The sequence below is a fragment of the Podarcis raffonei genome, chromosome 7 (genome assembly GCF_027172205.1).
Source record: "Podarcis raffonei isolate rPodRaf1 chromosome 7, rPodRaf1.pri, whole genome shotgun sequence".
Taxonomy (NCBI): Eukaryota; Metazoa; Chordata; class Lepidosauria; order Squamata; family Lacertidae; genus Podarcis; species Podarcis raffonei.
In genome coordinates, this window is record NC_070608.1 from 85,879,997 (window position 1) to 85,892,806 (window position 12,810).

The 12,810-nt window shown below is 44.6% G+C and overlaps 1 long non-coding RNA gene across 1 annotated transcript in view; it reads left to right on the forward strand.

The window, feature by feature from the left end:
* Positions 1–2,221: 2,221 nt before the first annotated feature.
* The window catches only part of LOC128418007 (uncharacterized), a 45,513-nt gene continuing 34,924 nt past the window's right edge, over positions 2,222–12,810 (forward strand). The window contains exon 1 of the long non-coding RNA XR_008331640.1: positions 2,222–2,427. This is a non-coding gene — a long non-coding RNA (uncharacterized LOC128418007). The remainder of the gene's footprint in view (positions 2,428–12,810) is intronic.

Below are 12,810 nucleotides of genomic sequence, written 5' to 3' on the forward strand. Positions count from 1 at the left end.
TTCAATTATGGGGTATCAGAGTTTTTAGGGGCTGACCAGGCTGGGATAGCAGGCTTGTGGGTTTTTGAATGTCTGATGTAGATTTGTTCAATTTCGGTGTTCTGTATAGGACAATGACAAGAAAGATTATTGTATTGTGTTGTGTCGTATCTTATCGTTGTCAAATGTATGTTAGACCAAGAGACTGTGTGTGGCCTTGAGGTTTTAGGGCTGCAAGCAGACACTTGGAGCTGGGTTGCCCTGGTCCTATTCTGATACTTTAACCACTGTACTATGTTAAAGGTAAAGGGACCCCTGACCATTAGGTCCAGTCGTGGCCGACTCTGGGGTTGCAGTGCTCATCTCACTTTATTGGCCGAGGGAGCCGGCGTACAGCTTCGGGTCATGTGGCCAGCATGACTAAGCCACTTCTGGTGAACAAGAGCAGCGCACGGAAACGCCGTTTACCTTCCCGCCGGAGTGGTACCTACTTATCTACTTGCACTTTGACGTGCTTTCGAACTGCTAGGTTGGCTGGAGCAGGGACTGAGCAACGGGAGCTCACCCCATCGCAGGGATTAGAACCGCCGACCTTCTGATCGGCAAGCCCTAGGCTCTGTGGTTTAACCCACAGTGCCACCCACGTCCCACCTTACTGTGTTATAAGAATTTTTAAGGTCTCAAATATAGGATAAATATTCATAAATGCACACATATCTAAATATATAAACCATGTATCTGAAATAGAACGGGAGAGCAATCCTGAAGCTATTTTGACTCTCCCAGTAAGGGAGGCAAATTGGGAAAGCCTTCCCATTGCCTTTTTGCTTACAAATCCTGTCTTAAGGACGTGTTTGTGTATGAATAGGGTAAGCCTGTGACCAGGAACTAAAGTATTAACAATCACAAAAGAATGGCTAGGCTGCCCAGGTAATGCAGTCAGTGACCATTATCTGGTATCCTGGCAGACAGGATTTCTGCTGTAGACCAATTCCTGTGATGATTTCGGGGTGGTCTTTGGCTAAGGCAGTTGGGCAGTGTCCAAAGTCTTTAAAGGTTCCTGCACACTTTTGTTCAGGGTCTCTCCCTCCTTGGAAGGAAGGGCATGAAGTCTGTTGCAACAGAAAAATAAATATCTGCCTTGCTCACAACTGAATCCTGCCTCCATCCATTCTTCTCTGACCAATCATGGTCTTTGGGGACTCAGAGTCCCATGGGGAGGGACCACCGGAATGAAGTTTACGGCATGTAATGCCCTAAGAGAGAATATTATGAAAATGATTTATAGGTGGTACATGACCCCAGTCAAGCTTGCAAAAATCTACCATTTGCCCAATAATAAATGCTGGAAATGTAAGGAAACTGAAGGTACTTTCTATCACCTTTGGTGGACGTGCCCAAGGATTAAGGTCTTCTGGGAAATGATTTATAATGAAATTAAGAAGGTGCTTAAGTGTACCTTTCATAAGAAACCAGAGGCTTTTCTCCTGGGCATGGTAGGCCAATTGGTGTCAAAGAAAGGTAGGACGTTTTTTATGTATGCTACAACAGCAGCAAGAGTTTTACTAGCAAAGTATTGGAAGACACAGGAACTACCCACGCTGGAAGAGTGGCAGACGAAGGTGATTGACTATATGGGACTGGCGGAGATGACGGGCAGAATCCGGGACCAAGGGAAAGAGACAGTGGAAGAAGATTGGAAGAAATTTAAATTTTATCTTAAAAATTGTTGTAAAATTAGTGAGTGTTAAAATGTCATGGGTAAAGCATAGCAGATTTGCAGCGATAAATGATTGGATAAGAGGAAAGAAAAGGGTTAAAAAAAGGGATTTATAAGTAATTTAGATCAGGGGTTGTTGAAAAAGTTTAAAACAGGGATGCAGAAAAGGGAGGCATGGGGAAGTCGTTGAAATTGGGTATAAGAAAAAAAAGATTATGAAATTATACATGTTTATATGTTTGTTTGTTTGTGTATTGTTGTTTGTAATGTCTTATAATATATGTTGAAAAACTAATAATTTTTTTTTTAAAAAAAAATCAGAGTCCCATGGGGAGTTGGGCAGCAAAAGCCAAACCCCAAATTTCATATCAGCTATATATGAGGGGATTCTGATGCGCACGGGGGGAGAGGTTATACCTCACAAGCTCCCTAAATTTCCCACCACATCTTGGGGGAACATTGCTTTCAAAGCCTTTTGGATAGCAAATGCTTAAACGCCCAAGGACACAGAAGGCTGCTTTATATTTGTGAATCCAGAAATATTTCCCCTTCTCTGCCTAATGTTTTGTGCTCTCACAGGTGCATCTCATCGCTTGCATTGTCCCGGGTGCGTTGCCATGGCAACTCCTCTGCCAGGAACCCAGCGATTGCCGTGTCACTCTAATGGAGCCTGCCTGAAGTGTCGATGATTGTCTATCACATTGTCAGTCAGTGGTTGATTGAAACTGGTGAGTTTACCTGTGTTTGTTGATGCTGTAAGTGAAATACGCTGCAACGGAGTTTATTTCCTTGGTTAACCCCCCAGCGAAGTCAGAGAACTGTATAAACCAAACAGTAATAGCCCTGTTTTGTTTCATATGTACAATTTCTGTTTCCCCTGTCCAAATCCCACCCTGTGATAACTGCACTGGTAGCTTGCATATTTTTACCAGGCCACCGCAATGCATTACGCTCTTGTGTGACCCTTATTCCTTTCAGTGAAGCATGTGCAGGAGAACATCCAGAAGAATTTTGTTGCTATACTTCTACTCTGCCCCCCACGTCGTGTGGCAGGAACATTTTCTCTTCATTCTGCCCTTGACTGATGAGATATATTGTCGGAGGCGGATAGAAGTATCACACGGTCATAAGTAAGGAAGAAAGTAGCCTTTGTGAACACATATTTTCTGCATCATTGCGAGTGCCATGCGTGCACAGCATGGGGATGCAGAAATGGTACTATCCCATCCAGGCTCACGCAGAACTTGCCTGAGGCCCGGGAAGAAGTCTTGTTAGAACAAAGTTATAAACTCAAGCAAAAAAGCAACCAGTCCCTGGCAGGACCCCTGGCCTGAGGTTGCCCCCCCCCCCGCACAGGCCTGACCCCATCCACAATTTTCTTCCCCTATGTAGGCACAGACCATCGCCCAACTCAAAATAGTCCGGCAAAATAGTCTGGCGTGAAAATCCCCAAACTCGGTTCCATGGGTGACTCTGAGTCAACTCCCTGGGATAGTTTATTGTTGCACATTGTTTCTAAATTTATTGTTGTACATTGTTTTAATTGTCTGTTTTAACCATATTTGCACATCAGTTTCTAATGCTGTGAGTGTCCTCTATTTCAGAGGTTTCTACTCTGCAGCCTCTTACAGTTGTTTTAACTGCATGTCTTTATTTGTTTTTAGTTCTTATCTGTTTTAATTATCAGTTTTTATCCATCCATTATCCATGTTTAATCTTGTATTTTATTCAGATGTTTTATCCTATGCTTGTTTCTTTGTCCTTATTTGCTCCAACATTTATTAGTTTAAAAAAAACACCTAACTGCTATTTTATTTATATGGGTTTTTTTGCTTTTTGTTTTTATCCTGGTCTGTGACCGTCATTCTCCCCCTATGACCCCTTTTCCCTCTCCAATTTCCCTTTCCCTCTCCAATATTTAATTGTTAACTTACCATTTCGCAAATATAAATCTCCCCTCAGGGTCTCTTGCTACTTCTTTACATTGGAAGGGAAGGGGGGGGTGCAGTGGTGTAGCAAGGTTATGTGGTACCCGGTGCAGAAAATTTCTTGTCACCACCCCCCACATTGAAATTATTAAAAGAAAGAAAAATAAGATACGTACAGTTGCAAGTGTTATTTTCTGGTTTATTTACTTAACATTGTGAGCATAAGCACTTAAAACCGTTTTGTTTTTGTTTTTTTTTGTGATGGGAATTTCTTATTTTAAAAACACATATTTTTGCCATTTTGTCACTCCCCGCAGTGATGACACTCAGGCCAGTGCGCACCCACCGCACCCCTCTTCATACGCCACTGGGGGGTGCATAATACAATTGTCACTATCTTGGAGTTGGACAAGCCTGGGGCAGAAAAATCTTTCCCTCCATCTTTTAACACTTGCTTTTAGCGAGTTGCCTCTCTTGCAAGCAAGTAATATTGGGTTTATGTTATTAAAGAAGTTTGGAAACCCTTTTTCATTTAATGAGATCTCCCAGATATGACTCAAAGGTCCCCCACTCCCTGTTTCAGATGTCAATTCAACTTACAACCTTTTGGTGTGACAAAGAACTTTCGAACACAATACCCTTTTGATCCATTGTGTGCCCTCTTGCTAGAGATTCTCCAGAGGGAGGTTCTCGCAGTCTGTTCAGGCAAACATTTTGCAGGTGTCTGGCAGAACACTGGAGAAGGAAAAGGAGGGTGATGCTGTTAGCAGATGTTTCCCTGCTCTTGTAGCCTTTTGCCAGCTGCTGAAATTGTGACGTGTTCATAATGCCATAGTCTTGCCAATTCAGGTGAATGTGGTCTAGCAACACAGGCACTTCTAGTTCCTGTGGGAAACTTTGTTTTTGGTAGAATCACAAAAATCTTGATGTCCTGGAGTGGTGCTGAATGTAGTTTTTCTTTGCTGGAATATGTCCCTGTTTGATGTGCCATTTTGTCTGTATCTTATGTACTTTGTCCTCCTGTTCTTCCAGTGACCAGGATTGCTCCATCTTAAATAAAGACATAAAGTGCCTGGTTCCTTTGTGTGTTGTGGCTGAATGGTTTATGCCCTCCATGAACAATGAGGTGAAAAGGGAAGTCCCACCTGCACCAGAGATTGTCTCCTGGAGTTTCTCTGTAGCTGGTATCAAGGTTTTATCTCTGCATGGCATATCCCTTGCTCAAATCCTGGAGGAAAAGCACTTGTTTTTCATTCCAAGCCAGTTTCAGGGGGTGTTTTTTTATTCAAGAGTTCTTATTTTACCTGGTAATACTCATGGTACATGACTATGTGTCATATGAGTTTCAGAGGTGAGTCTTTATGTCAGACTCTATGGTTTTTCCCAATATCCATAGTCTGGAAGGCTAGATGGAGGAAACCCACCCAGAGAATTCTGGGACCCCCAAACCAGTCCTTCTTCTAACACAGTCCCCCTGTTTCACACCTTTAGCTGGAGTTCCTTACTAGCCGTTATAACAGACTGGATCTTTTCATTGTGCCTCACACCCATGTTGAACGCCTTGCTGGCTGCGGCCTCAGCTTCTGTGATTTTCATGTGAATTGTGTCCCTGGGAGTCTTAGAGCTCTAATCCACCCCTTTGTCAAGTCTTTTTGTTGCAGCTGCTTCTGTGGGAGCTGCTCCATCATCCCTTCAACTTTCTCTATGTGGTTTGAGGCCATTTTGTTTTTATCTACTGGGGCCTTGATATTCTTGTGGAAAAAGCTGGTCAAATGTGAGCTTGACAATGTAACCGTTAGGTGGATTTGTAGCTGGTTGGCTGACTTAACCCAAAGAGTACTCATTAATGGTTCATCCTCATCCTCATTTGATATGTTCTTTCTCTTAAATATGCACACACACACACATAAGCGAGGGAACCAGACACCACGGTGCTTGAGGTGCACAAAGTAAGCTATATTATAGCAATATGAGTTTTCCTTTGGAACATTTCCACTGTGTCACTCACCAGAGGCATAAAAGAGATTTATGACTCCACTGGCAACCAAGATATGGTTATAAACAAGTGAGGTAGTAAAAAAGATGGAGGCTAGAGAGATAATGGGATTAACGTCAAAAGCAAAGATGCCCAGGATGAAGGAGTGTTACCCAAGAACTCGAGGGACAGAAGTGGTATGGGAAGTTGAGGAGGGGGATTTTCAAGTGCCAGAAACGAAACAGAAGCCTAGGAAGAACGACAGCCCTAAGATCTGACATTCTTATTGCTGAGGTGGGGGGTCTATTTAGCTGCACAGTATTGCAATCTCTGGAGTGCATAGGGTGTTAGGGGAGGGGTGGGACTCCTTTGGGGGGCATGTTGTGCTCCTTCAGGGGTAGTTTGTCCACCTGGGGTCCTCAACCTGCACTCAGCTCTCACCTGTAGCTCCTAGAAGCTGTCAGCATGTGACAGCAGCCACAATTCCAGGAAACGGCTTTGACTGGCAACCTAAACCAGGTGAGGGGAGCCAATAGGTCTCAAACCCTCAGTGAGTTAGGGACTTCCCCTGCAGGTGAATCACAAAAAAAATGCAATCTGCAGAAAAAAACTATTGATATTTGTTCCGATTCAGCAGTAAACAGCGGGTTTTCCTGGGGAATGCGGTGGGACAAAAGACCCAAGACTAGAAATCACTAGACAAAGGGAAGTGCGGAGAGGGAAATCTTAAAGCAGCTGTGAATTGTGCAGTGGAAAGGTTCATAGAAGTGCAGTCCAAATCACTCTGCCCTTTCCTAGAAAGGAGCCTGGACGTAGCCAGGATTTATGTTCGTGGGAGGCAGGATTTATGGGGGGCAGAACCTATCTATCTGTGATGCGAATGGTCAGTTAGTTAAGTATTTTTATTTATTTACTGGATGGGGGGGAGAACAGCTGCCCCCCTGGCTACTCCCATGGGAAAGGGTGGGGGTTTGATTTACTCAGAGAGAATGGCACAGCCGTGAGCTATCAGTGTGCATTCACACTGCACATATGGCTTTGTGTATCACCTTCCTAAACACCTAACATTAATACGTAGGTGCTCAGAGCATTGCCCCCTGAGATGACTGATTCCAGTAACCAACGCAGATAGTCAAGAAGGAGTTACATTTCAGCTGGCGCAGCAGGATCCTCACCCCATCCCCATTTTCGCTAGGTCATAAATCACAGTCTCTCCAGGCACATTTGTAGAACCTTCTCTATTGGTGGATATATGTATCTGTGTATTCCTTTTGACGTTTTTATTATTACGAGATAGTTGCCCTGAAGGGGGATGAATAATGAAGGTGCTGCTTTTGTATATACAGAAATAAATATGGAACCCAACCGTGATTGTTCTAAGCTCGTTCCCTCCGGCACAAACTGCCCCCTTCCTACAATAACATATAACAGCAAAAGGAAATTTGCATCCAGGAATCAAATGGTTTAATTAGCAGGATGGTGCGATAGAGGTGTCACTCCTGGGCACATATGAGATGAGGCTGAAAAATCCGCTTCCCCATTTGGCTCAGCAAGGTTCAGGTGGAGGTGATGTTTGCAGCATCCCTTGACGGAGGCAGGGAACATTTGTGTGTATTCCCACACTCAAGCCTGGCCCATTCAAGAGGCAAGGTGAGGCCAACTGTCTGGGATAGCAGGATCCATGGGGCAGCACATCTGGCCTCCAAGGAACGCATTGCCCACTACTGCTGCCATGGGGGCAGTGAGATGCTCCTTGGAGCTGGAACTGCCACCTCCTTCCGAAATGTCATCTCTACAGTGGCCTCTTAGCAAATAAGAGGTGCTGCTGGTCTCCTCCCACCTTCAGAGAGGAAATGATGGGGGCTGCCCTCTGGGGTCTCCTGGGTTCTGCACCTGCCCCAGGGCAATTCAGAGTGGGCCCCTTCCCCCCATTTGATTCCCAGTTCAATTTCCTCCTTGTTCCTGATGTAGATCTTCACCCACCCCATCTTCCCTGGCTGGGTTTTCTTTTGGCCGTTTTGTGCCGAAACGTCTTGGGCTGGCCCTTCTCACACTTCATCAGCACTGCTGTGAGTGGGCCATTAAAGCAGTGGCACACTCTCGCCAGGTCCTCTCAGCATTCAGCACTCAGCCACCCTCTTCTATATAGCGTGAGTTTAGCTACTTGCCTGTTATGTACTGAGCTGAATCCTAGAACAATAGGATCCAGAATGCAGCAGTCTGATTGGTCCGCAGGAGCCACCCAATCAAACTCCAGGTGGAAGTGAATCAGCGACCTGATTGGCCAGCAGGAGCAGCCAATCAGGCTTCTGGAGGAAGTGAATCTGCAACCCGATTGGCCTACAGGAGCAGCCCGGAATTAGCCAATCACACGGGGCCCTTGGTGTAAATAATGTATACAGTGGTACCTCGGGTTACAGACGCTTCAGGTTACAGACACTTCAGGTTACAGACTCCGCTAACCCACAAATAGTACCTCGGGTTAAGAACTTTGCTTCAGGATGAGAACACAAATTGTGGGGCAGCAGAGGGGGGCCCCATTAGCTAAAGTGGTGTCTCAGGTTAAGAACAGTTTCAGGTTAAGAACAGACCTCTAGAACAAATTAAGTTCTTAACCCGAGGTACCACTGTATATAGCTAGACATTTTGGGTAAAGATTCATTCATTGCTACTACGAGCTGAATAAAGAGCATGAAATTCACACTCGACTCTGAGTATATTTCATTGTCCAAAGAGGCTGGGTAAAGATATTTTCAAAAATTGCTGTTCACACCAGTGAACACCCAGAATCATCTTTAAGGTGATGGAGAATTCTAGAGACCTGCCACTCAGGGCTGTGGGGCCTAAGGAACAGTGTAAGGGACCCTAACTGGAGTCAGCCTCCCTCGCCCACCCAGAATTGCAGGGCCTGGAGGCTGGGGGACTCAGGAGGGACTCCCCCAATGTAGGGGAACAGCCGAGGTGGAGAGATGGGATCATACTAATCCCAACCCAGAGTTTCATGCTGTCTGAAACTCTTGGCAGTGTCCTTGCCAAGGTGTCCTGCAAATGAGTAGAGCTCTGCAAAAGTTTCCTGTTTGCTGCACATCTTGGTTTTGAAAGTTTTGATGCAGTTAGGGCTCTAATTTACCCATTAATTCATGTCTTGAATCTCTATTTCAGAGATGTTGCCAGTGGGCATAAAATATGTAATATACTGACAGTGTTTGAAATAATGTTAATTATGTAATACTTCCTTTTCAGCTTGGAATACCTAAGCATATTTTCACAATGATAGATGAAAAAGCAGATATTAGATTGCTCGGAGGCTTAGCAAGGGCCTCAAATCCAGCCAGAATAGCATCCTTATAGTTCCTCCTTGGCTTTCTGCCTAAAACCTAAAATAATAAGCAGATACAAAGCAGATTCAGCCATCAAATAGCGGTGAAGGAGGAAATCAAGGACATATGATTTTTCCTAGATTTTCCCCCAAGCCATGTCCACCTGCCTCACCCCTGACATCATATATTGTGTCAGCAGGTAGGGCTAAAATGGGGTTTACAGGCATCTGTGATCAGCTGATCAGTAGCACCTGCAAAACCCTTTGCAAGCCCTGACAACTGATTGTTGGAGCTTCAGAAGCTCTGTGGAAGCTGTTGGGATGTGTGCAAAGCTCCTTGAGCTGGTGTGATATTAGGAATAGCTAATTAAAGTGCTAAGAGCGAGAGATAAAGCTTGCTGAGTAGAAGCCCCAGCAATTAACGGATTGTCACTGCTTCTGCCTACATGGCTTTATTTCAAACGCTGGCAGTGAAAACCTGACATCATTGTGACACCAAATGATTGGCAGGTGATTAGCCCTCCCCTTCAAACATGGCCTTTGGTGGGCAGGGGCTATAGATAAAGATCTGGTCCAGTCTAAGATCTAAGATTAAATCAGTGTATACACAGACGGGAACTTTTCAATAGCAGCATCTAGATTGTGGGGTCCTCTCAGAAAGTGTCCATGACTAACTCCTGCTTCTACTTACAGCCATTCTTTCAGCCACTGGATCTTTTATAATGAGCACATTTCTTCCTATTTCTGCTTGATTTCTTTCCATTTTTCTGGCTCCTTATGATATTGTTGCTGTTTCATTTTCTTCTTTGTTTCTTCTTCCTTTTCTTCTTGCTTGTTTTTTAATTTTGCTGAAGTTTATTGTGCATTTTAAATTCCTTGTGCATTGCTTTGGGGGCCTTTGGCTGAAAAACATCATAGAAATAAATATCAGCGTAATGTTGGATGCCAAATAATTTTCAAATGAGGGATAGAATACACCTGGGAATGCTGTTATGTGATGGTGTTCCCAGAAGCACTCCTGGGGGGAAATGCAGCTGCCCCATGGGACCATTTGCAAAGTGTTCTGCAGCCCAGCTGTTGAACAACATCTGGTGGGCCAAAAATCCCTCATCCCTGACATAAATGCACACACATTAAGGCATCATCACTGCACTGCTTGCCATTTCACATGCTGGTGAGGTTAGTTTTGAATGGATAATAACAAGAGATTGTAAGAGTACTGTATTTTTCTTGAGGGTGATTAACCAGGAAACAAATGTCACGGGGTTTGGGGTTCGTTTGTTTTGTAACAACAATACAGCTCAAGAAGTTGCAAAGGAAAGGAATAGACCACGCAGCGGATGTAAAGATGTCAGCAATGTGCAACTGGAAGTGGAGATAGGAATTAGGCAGTGATACTCAGTAACAGAGGTGTTGAAAGCCTGCCTCGCTTTTGATTTGTGAAATGCTGGAAAGTACCGTATTTTTTGCTCTATAAGACTCACTTTTTCCCTTCTAAAAAGTAAGGGAAAATGTGTGTGCATCTTATGGAGCAAATTCAGCCTGCGCAGCTATCCCAGAAGCCAGACCAGCAAGAGGGATTGCTGCTTTCACTGCACAGCAATCCCTCTTGCTGTTCTGGCTTCTGAGATTCAGAATATTTTTTTTCTTGTTTTCCTCCTCCAAAAACTGGGTGCGTCTTGTGGTCTGGTGCGTCTTATAGAGCGAAAAATACGGTATGTTCATAGCCCATAATTCCAGCTTTTGGGGGAAGTTTAGGTTTGGCTGGTGGGACATGGGTGGTGCTGTGTTGTAAACCACTGAACTTTCGGCCCTGCCAATCAAAAGGTCGGCAGTTCGAATCCCCACAACGGGGTGAGCTCCCGTTGCTCTGTCCCTGCTCCTGCCAACCTAGCAGTTCAAAAGCACTTCAGAGTGCAAGTAGATCAATAGGTACCGCTCTGGTGGGAAGGTAAACGGCGTTTCCGTGCGCTGCTCTGTTGTCAGTGTTTCATTGCGCCAGAAGCGGCTTAGTTATGCTGGCCACATGACCCGGAAAAACTGTCTGCGGAGCGGACAAACGCCGGCTCCGTCGGCCTGTAAAGCAAGATGAGTGCCGCAACCCCAGAGTTGTTCGCTACTGTCTGGGGTCCCTTTATCTAGGTTTGGCTGAACTGGGAGTGTACAAAGCTCCCTGAGCTGCTGTGTTCTTAATGACGCCTAGCTAAAGAGCTAAGAAAGAGATAATCCATGACAATAAGATAAAGAGTGGTTAGGATAAAACTGAGAGACAGAAGATGTGTCTGGGGAAGAACCCCGTTGGTTCCAGGTTCCAGAAAGCACAATTATCTCTTTCCACCTCAAGGGCAGGAAGAGAGGCTGCATCACACAAGTAATTCAAAGCAAAAACAGACAGCGCCCTAGAGAGCATACACAAACAGCTTCTTGCTGTGACACGTAGACCAAAGCTTATCTTAACAGCAAATGCTGAGTAAAGTGGCAGTGCTGGTAGCCATAGCAACCCTTCAACACACCTGGAAAGCAAGTGCCGGGAGCTGGCTTTCTGACTAGGTTGGCTGCTGAGCTCCCTTGCTGTTTTCTGAGTGCCAGGGAAAGACTTGCTCCTCACTAGTGGAGGCTCAGGAGTGAATGGAGCACGTAAAATATTGCCGTGCCTTTGTCCAACAGACACTGTAATTGTAGTGCCTGCTAGGGATGAGCAAATCTGTCAATTTCAGTTTATCTCAGTTTCTCATTTTTCCAATCTTCAGTTCAGTTCTCCACATTTCCACATCAATTTGTGATTTTTTTCTGAAAGGTCCCCAGCATTTTTGCACCATTTTCTCCTACTACACACTTTCTTAATGCAGTTTTGCCTAATATGCACATTTTGGAAGAGCAATTTCCCCTATGATAATGCATGTTTGTATATATGTCATTTTCACTAATTAATGCATTTTGTACATACTTTACACTCGTATTTTTGAGATTTCTGAGATATGCACACCATGGGGAATACTGTACCTCTGCTCAGTGTTGGAGTTTTAGACTTAAGAATTTCCATAAAATCATAGAATTGCAGAGTTGGAAGGGACCCAGAGGGTCATCTGGTCCAACCCCTGCAATGCAGGAATCTCAACTAAAGCATCCCTGACAGATGGCCATACAACCTCTGCTTAAAAAGGAAGGAGAGTCCACAACCTCCCAAGGAAGACTGTTCCACTGTCTTAATTTCTCTTAATGTCAGAAAGTTCTTCCTGATGTTTAGTCCTTTCTTGTAACTTGAAGCCATTGGTTCGAGTCCTACCCTCCAGATCAGAAGAAAACAAGATTGCTTTCCTTCCTTCATGTGACAGCCCTTTTGATATTTGAGGATGGCTCTCATATCTCCTCTCAGTGTCCTCTTTTCCAGGCTAAACATACTCAGCTCTTTCAACCATTCCTTATAAGGCTTAGTTTCCAGACCCTTGGTCATCTTGGTTGCCCTCCTCAGCACACATTCCAGCTTGTCAACATCCTCCTTAAATTGTGGTGCCCAGAATTGGACACAGTACAGTGGTACCTCAGGTTACATACGCTTCAGGTTACAGACTTCGCTAACCCAGAAATAGTGCTTCAGGTTAAGAACTTTGCTGCAGGATGAGAACAGAAATCGTGCTCTGGTAGTGCGGCGGCAGCAGGAGGCCCCATTAGCTAAAGTGGTGCTTCAGGTTAAGAACAGTTTCAGGTTAAGAGCGGACCTCCGGAATGAATTAAGTACTTAACCCGAGGTACCACTGTATTCCAAGTGTGGTCTGATTAAGGCAGAATAGAGTAGTACTATTACTGTCCTTGATCAGGACACTATACTTCTGTTGATGCAGCCTAGAATAGCGTTATCGTTTTTTGCTGCTGCATCACAGTGTTGACT